General features: G+C 36.2%; 1 protein-coding gene across 3 annotated transcripts in view; it reads right to left on the bottom strand.

The window, feature by feature from the left end:
* The window catches only part of GPR75 (G protein-coupled receptor 75), a 30,675-nt gene that overhangs the window by 9,126 nt on the left and 16,132 nt on the right, over positions 1-5,417 (bottom strand). For 2 of the 3 annotated variants that reach the window (XR_012059030.1, XR_012059029.1), the window contains exon 3: positions 2,912-3,085. The gene's annotated coding sequence lies outside the window, so the exon portion shown is untranslated. Of the gene's footprint in view, positions 1-285; positions 737-2,911; positions 3,086-5,417 lie in introns of those variants that run through there. The other variant, XR_012059028.1, reaches the window with a different exon arrangement.

Genomic DNA, 5,417 nt, shown 5'->3' with positions numbered 1-5,417 from the left:
CATTGTCTCACTTGTTTCATTTTTGTTGTGTCTTATGAACTGATTGTGTGTTTTTCTTTGCTTGGATAATGTACTTCCAAAATAAATCGCATCCAAGCAATTTAGAGTCCATCCTAATGAAATGTCATAATCGTTGTACCTACTGAAAATTTTTAAATAATAGATTTATTATGTAAATTATAGTATATATAGCTAGTTAATGAAGAAAAGATAACAAAGAAAGAAATTAATAGGAGGTGTTTAAATGAGAGACCATGTTAAATATGTAAATTCTAGTGCCTGAAATCCTTTCAACAAGTTTTTATTTAGGAACTGCTGCCTACCAGGTATTAAACTAGAAACTGGGCATATAACAGAGCCTCACATAAACATTTTCTTCTCCTCTGTTAATCTCAAGAAACTCTTATTTGTAATAGATTATTTCAGAACTTTTATCTGTTTCTTTCTCCTTGATATGATTGTGTCCCCCAAAGTATATACCTGGCTCAGACAGTTTTTCTTCTCTTCTGGCTTAGAATGGTTTACTCTAACAAAACACACTGTGCTGGCTATCCTTTGTACTTGCCTATTCTATACTACAGATTTCCGTTTTACAGCACAATATTTATTTTAAAGTGAATAAAATGTCCACAAGCAGTGTTGTCATGTAATCAATGGCAGATTATTCAGTTTCTTTATTTTCTCCATTACCTTGTTGCACACAGCATCATCCTGTTGTATTTTGCACCTACATTATCTAAATAAGGACAGAAAAGTAGCCGTAAAATACTTTACTCTTCCTACTTTTCAGCAGTCTGGTCAAAGATACTTTAGTTTGAGAAAAGATTAATACAGTTGGCTATTGGAGGGTTGTGTGTAGATTTAAGTAGGAAGCAGCACATTTAGAAATAACATGCGCTTTGAATTCAAACATAGGTCCAGAAACTCTCTTTAACTTACTAGCTGTGTGATTCACAGACAAAGCAGTTAAACACTTTGAGCCTCATTTTCTCTTTGTAGAGGGACTATATACTTCATAAGGTGGTTATGACAGTGCATTCATTTTTACTGTATATAAAAAGCCTAGCTCCAGTACTTGACACTAAGTTCCTAGTAAGTGTTTATTTCCTAATACCTCCCTTGTCTCCTATTAACATCATAAGATCAGAGGCCAAAGCCATTGAAATTTATTTCCTTAATAAGTGATAGAATTATATTTACTTTACCAATGAATTAAACAAGAATTACCTTCACATTTAGATTCTCAGTATAGGTGGGGAGGGAGTTAGACCAGAAAGGTTAGCATCAGAAGACACTGAGACTGTTTAGGCCAAGTTCTGTTGTATGGGGGAGGAGAGGGTGGAATACCTTAAAAACTATACTGAAATAGTTTACCACAGAAGATTCTTAAAAATAGAAGTCATAATAGAAAGTCAGTCAGTCTTCTACTTTGGCTGACAGCTTCAGCTTCATTGAGCGGAGGGCTGAGCCAGGCATCTCCATAGCCCTTCTAAATCTTGGGTCCCCTGTCAGAGGCCATGAAGTCTGATCTCTGTAGTTTGCTGCTACCTCTGCTGTGCAGCCATTCTTATATATAGCAGGCCTAGTGTGCTTGGAGAAGTCTTTCTCACAGTGGAGTTTCTATTAAGGTGGGTGCTAAATCAGATTCTTTGGGGCAAAGCCTAAGAACCTGCATTTTAAATGTTTCCTGGGTGACTCTCTGTATTTTAAATAAATTCTTCAGTAATTGAGAATTGCTGGCTCAGACACTTGACTTTTAACAGTTTCACACACACTAACCCTCCTGATTAGGGTTTCAGGAAATAACTAGTAACTCATCTTTATAGGAAGATTGTGACATGGAGACCTTTTTTCCCCCCCTATTTCTAGCTTTACTTGCTTTTCTTCAAGATACCACTAGATGGGGCCTTGTTTATATTCTTACATCCTTGATTAAAAGGACTTGAGCACCAAAGTTCAACAAATTATCTCAGCTAAACTGAATAGTAAGCTTTGTGTAGTCCCTGGTGAAATAGCCTTTTCAGTCAGTCTGATAAACAAAAAGGCCTGACCTGATTTCTGACAATGCTGAAACTTCATTGTACATAATCAGGCCAAATGACTGACCCAGTAGCATCGAAGAGCGAACATAAAAGGACTCAACCTAAACAGGGAAATTAAAATCAAGGTTTAAATTTTGAATAAATAGTATTTGCAATCAGAGTTTCAAGTGAAAATAAAATATCAGCTATCCCAGAGAGTGGTTTTAAACTCTTTTCCTAGTTTTGGGTGATTTTACTTATTATCAGTGTTTACATTTCCATTTGAAGGCAGAAATAAGCTTGATACATATATGAATGTTTTATGTGATAATGAGCTGTTGAAGTAAAAGTTTTCAAAATATATTGCCATAGTGACATGGCTTAAAAGAAAAGCCAATTCTCCATTTCTTTTTCTCAGTTGTTTGGCAGGGGTGGTAGAGAAACCTTGGACTACTACATACTAAGGGCATGCTTCATTTCACATGCTAGTAGTCTCAAAGTAGGCTGTACAAGCAGGCGAGATGATCCAGTGGGTGACGGGAAGAAAATATTAGAAATTCTACCAATTTTCCATCTGTGAAAGAGGAATTAAGCTTCACTAATATTTAATAGGTGGACTGACACTGGTGCACACATTCATAAATCAGGTTTTGTGTGATTAAAAGATGAAGTATCCTGAGGGGGAGAGCGGGTGTTATGTGGGTGGAAGAGTCGGTGGGGATGCCATTGTTACTCTTCACTTCCACCAGGTTGCATCATCCTAGACTAAATTAATACCTCCATCACTTTTTAGAAAATGGAACCGTCACTTTAAATATTAGCATCAGGATCAGACATTATTAGGTGTATAACCAGTAAGAATTAAAGTGAGCAGTTAACAGGTTACTTACACCAGTCTTGGCTCCAGTCACTGTTGTTCTGGTATCCTACAAGCTTTCTCTGTTAGAAGTGACACAGTACACTAATGCTTTTTCACAGTGGTTAGGAAGAATGAGTATGTCCTCCTCACTTGCAGTCAGAAGAAACTACAGTTTAAGGACTACTGGAATTCCAGTCTTTAATACCTAAAGAAAAATAAAGGCAGGCCCGACAATCACAAAATTTAGAAAATGGAAAGAAGAAAGGCAAAATTACTAACAAATAGAATATAGGACTTGTAGTGTTTTACATCCATACTTATTTGTAAACTTTTAAGAATTTTATTACTTTTTAATATTTGAAACAAAAAGTTCGTCAAAAGCAAATCTTGGAGAAATTCTGGAAATCGTAATCAACTATGCAAGACATTTGTGAGACTATGAAATGCTAAACATCTCATCAACTACATTATGTATTTCAAATCTATTAAATTGCTATTCAGTATGTGTCAAAAGACTAAATTGTGCTTTGCCTTGAATTTAAGGAAAAAATAGCTTCCTGTATATTTGCCTGAAGTACAAACATAATTTTCATTTTGTAAATATATAATGCAGTAAGGATCAAACTTCCTTAAAAGTCCAGCAAAGTAAGTTCCAAAACCCAGTAAGTCAAATCTGCTTTACTATCTAAATTCACTTAGTAATACAGCCAAAAACCGTGAATTTTGTTAGGTTCCAAAAGCTGTGTCCTCAATAGGACACAGCTATAGTCCTATAGCTTGCCACCAGTGTTTTTTAATAGCATTTAAAACTAATTTACTCATTTAAGAATTCCATCGGAGCTCCAAATGTTATCCCGTAGATTAGAGAATAGGAATAATTGGTCAAGGAAATCGGAAGTTACTGTTCCCCTAGATTAGTTTTTCATACTTAACTTGTATTTATTAATATTCTTAAGCCATCCTGACAGGAACTATTTGTCAGAAAAACTTTCATTAACCACCTCCAAGAAAGTTTTTCTTTACTCCCCAAAAGCCAGTTGTGAGCAATCTTGAGTCATTATTCTTTGAATTTCAGATTACAGGCCACCTCAGACTGCTTTTCTGATAATAAAAATGATAGCTGTCACTTACTGAACATTTATTGAACTGTAGGCACTATGCTAAACCCTTCAGATACCTTATGTTCACAACCCTGGGAGGTAGGTTTACTATCTTTAGCTCACGGATAAGGAAAATGAGGCTCCAAGAGCTGAACTAAATTGCAGGTGCCTGAGCCAGCATTTGAATCAGTTCAGATTCCAGAGTCCATGTTTGTGAATAATATGCTGTAGTGCTCTGTACTCACAGAAACATCTTCTGCCCCATGAACCACTCTTGGTTATCTCGAGAACACACGGAAGGGCTCAGCAAAATGTCGTATAAAATGCGGGAAATGATTGATTTCGTCCTGGTACACTGTAACATTTTTTTTCTACATATTATTTTTATCATGGGACTCCACTAACTTTTCTTAAACTAATGCAACCCACAAATCTGGCAAATGAAAGTTCACTAGTAAGATTAGTGTGTCACCTTGGAAATTTGGGCTTAGTTAAATGCCATCAAACCCTACTTTTTTTTTTTTTAATGGAGGTACTGGGGACTGAACCCAAGGCCTTGTGCACACTAAGCACGTGTGTACTTGTTCCACCACTGAGCTATACCCCTACCCCCACCCCCACCCCCAAATCCTACCTTCTTTGATAATCTTCTTGTGATGGTAAACAATGCCAAGTGCAGAGGCAATTCATCTAGATCTAGATTGTATTTATGATTTAAATGATAAAAATAATCCCTTTATATCTTTTATTTATTGGAGTAAAGAATATACCTTATATTTGTTTCTCCTCAGACCTTGTATAAAACTGACACTCAACAAATATTTGCTGAATAAATGACTGAACCTTCACCCTCTCTTACACACACCTTATAAAATCTTCCCCAACTACTCCAATTCCCACAGGTTTCCTACCAGTCCTTATTTTTCAGTGTTTTGTGCTTAGAGGAAAAGACATTTTCCTCAGTTTTACAATGGTTGGGAAAGAAAAGGGAGTAGAATGGTCAATTTGTTCCATCTGGATTCCTTTCATTCATTATTTTTTTGTTGCCTTACACTGCTTTCCCCTGGTTCCGTATGTTGCTTCTCCTTCTTAACAGGAGTACAGTGTCTATGTCTCCATATTGTGTTTTATTTCCCCCACTTATAGGCAGTGATTGAAGTCAAGTCCCTGATCTCAAAGGTTAAGAAATGGATTAAATTTGGTGGGAGAGGGTATAGCTCAGTGGTAGAGTGCATGCTTAGCATGCACAAGGTCCTAGGTTCAATCCCCAGTACCTGTATTAAATAAATAAGTAAATAAACCTAGTTACCCCCAAAATAAAAACAAACAAACAAAAAAAGCCAAACAAACAATAAGAATTAAATTTTCAATCTCCAGCTCCACGATCTGAAAACACTCCAATTCTGTAGTCCTCTGAACTCATCAAAGAAAGTGTCT

This window comes from Vicugna pacos, chromosome 15 (genome assembly GCF_048564905.1).
Source record: "Vicugna pacos chromosome 15, VicPac4, whole genome shotgun sequence".
NCBI lineage: Eukaryota > Metazoa > Chordata > Mammalia > Artiodactyla > Camelidae > Vicugna > Vicugna pacos.
This window is presented reverse-complemented; position numbering and strand designations above follow the sequence as displayed.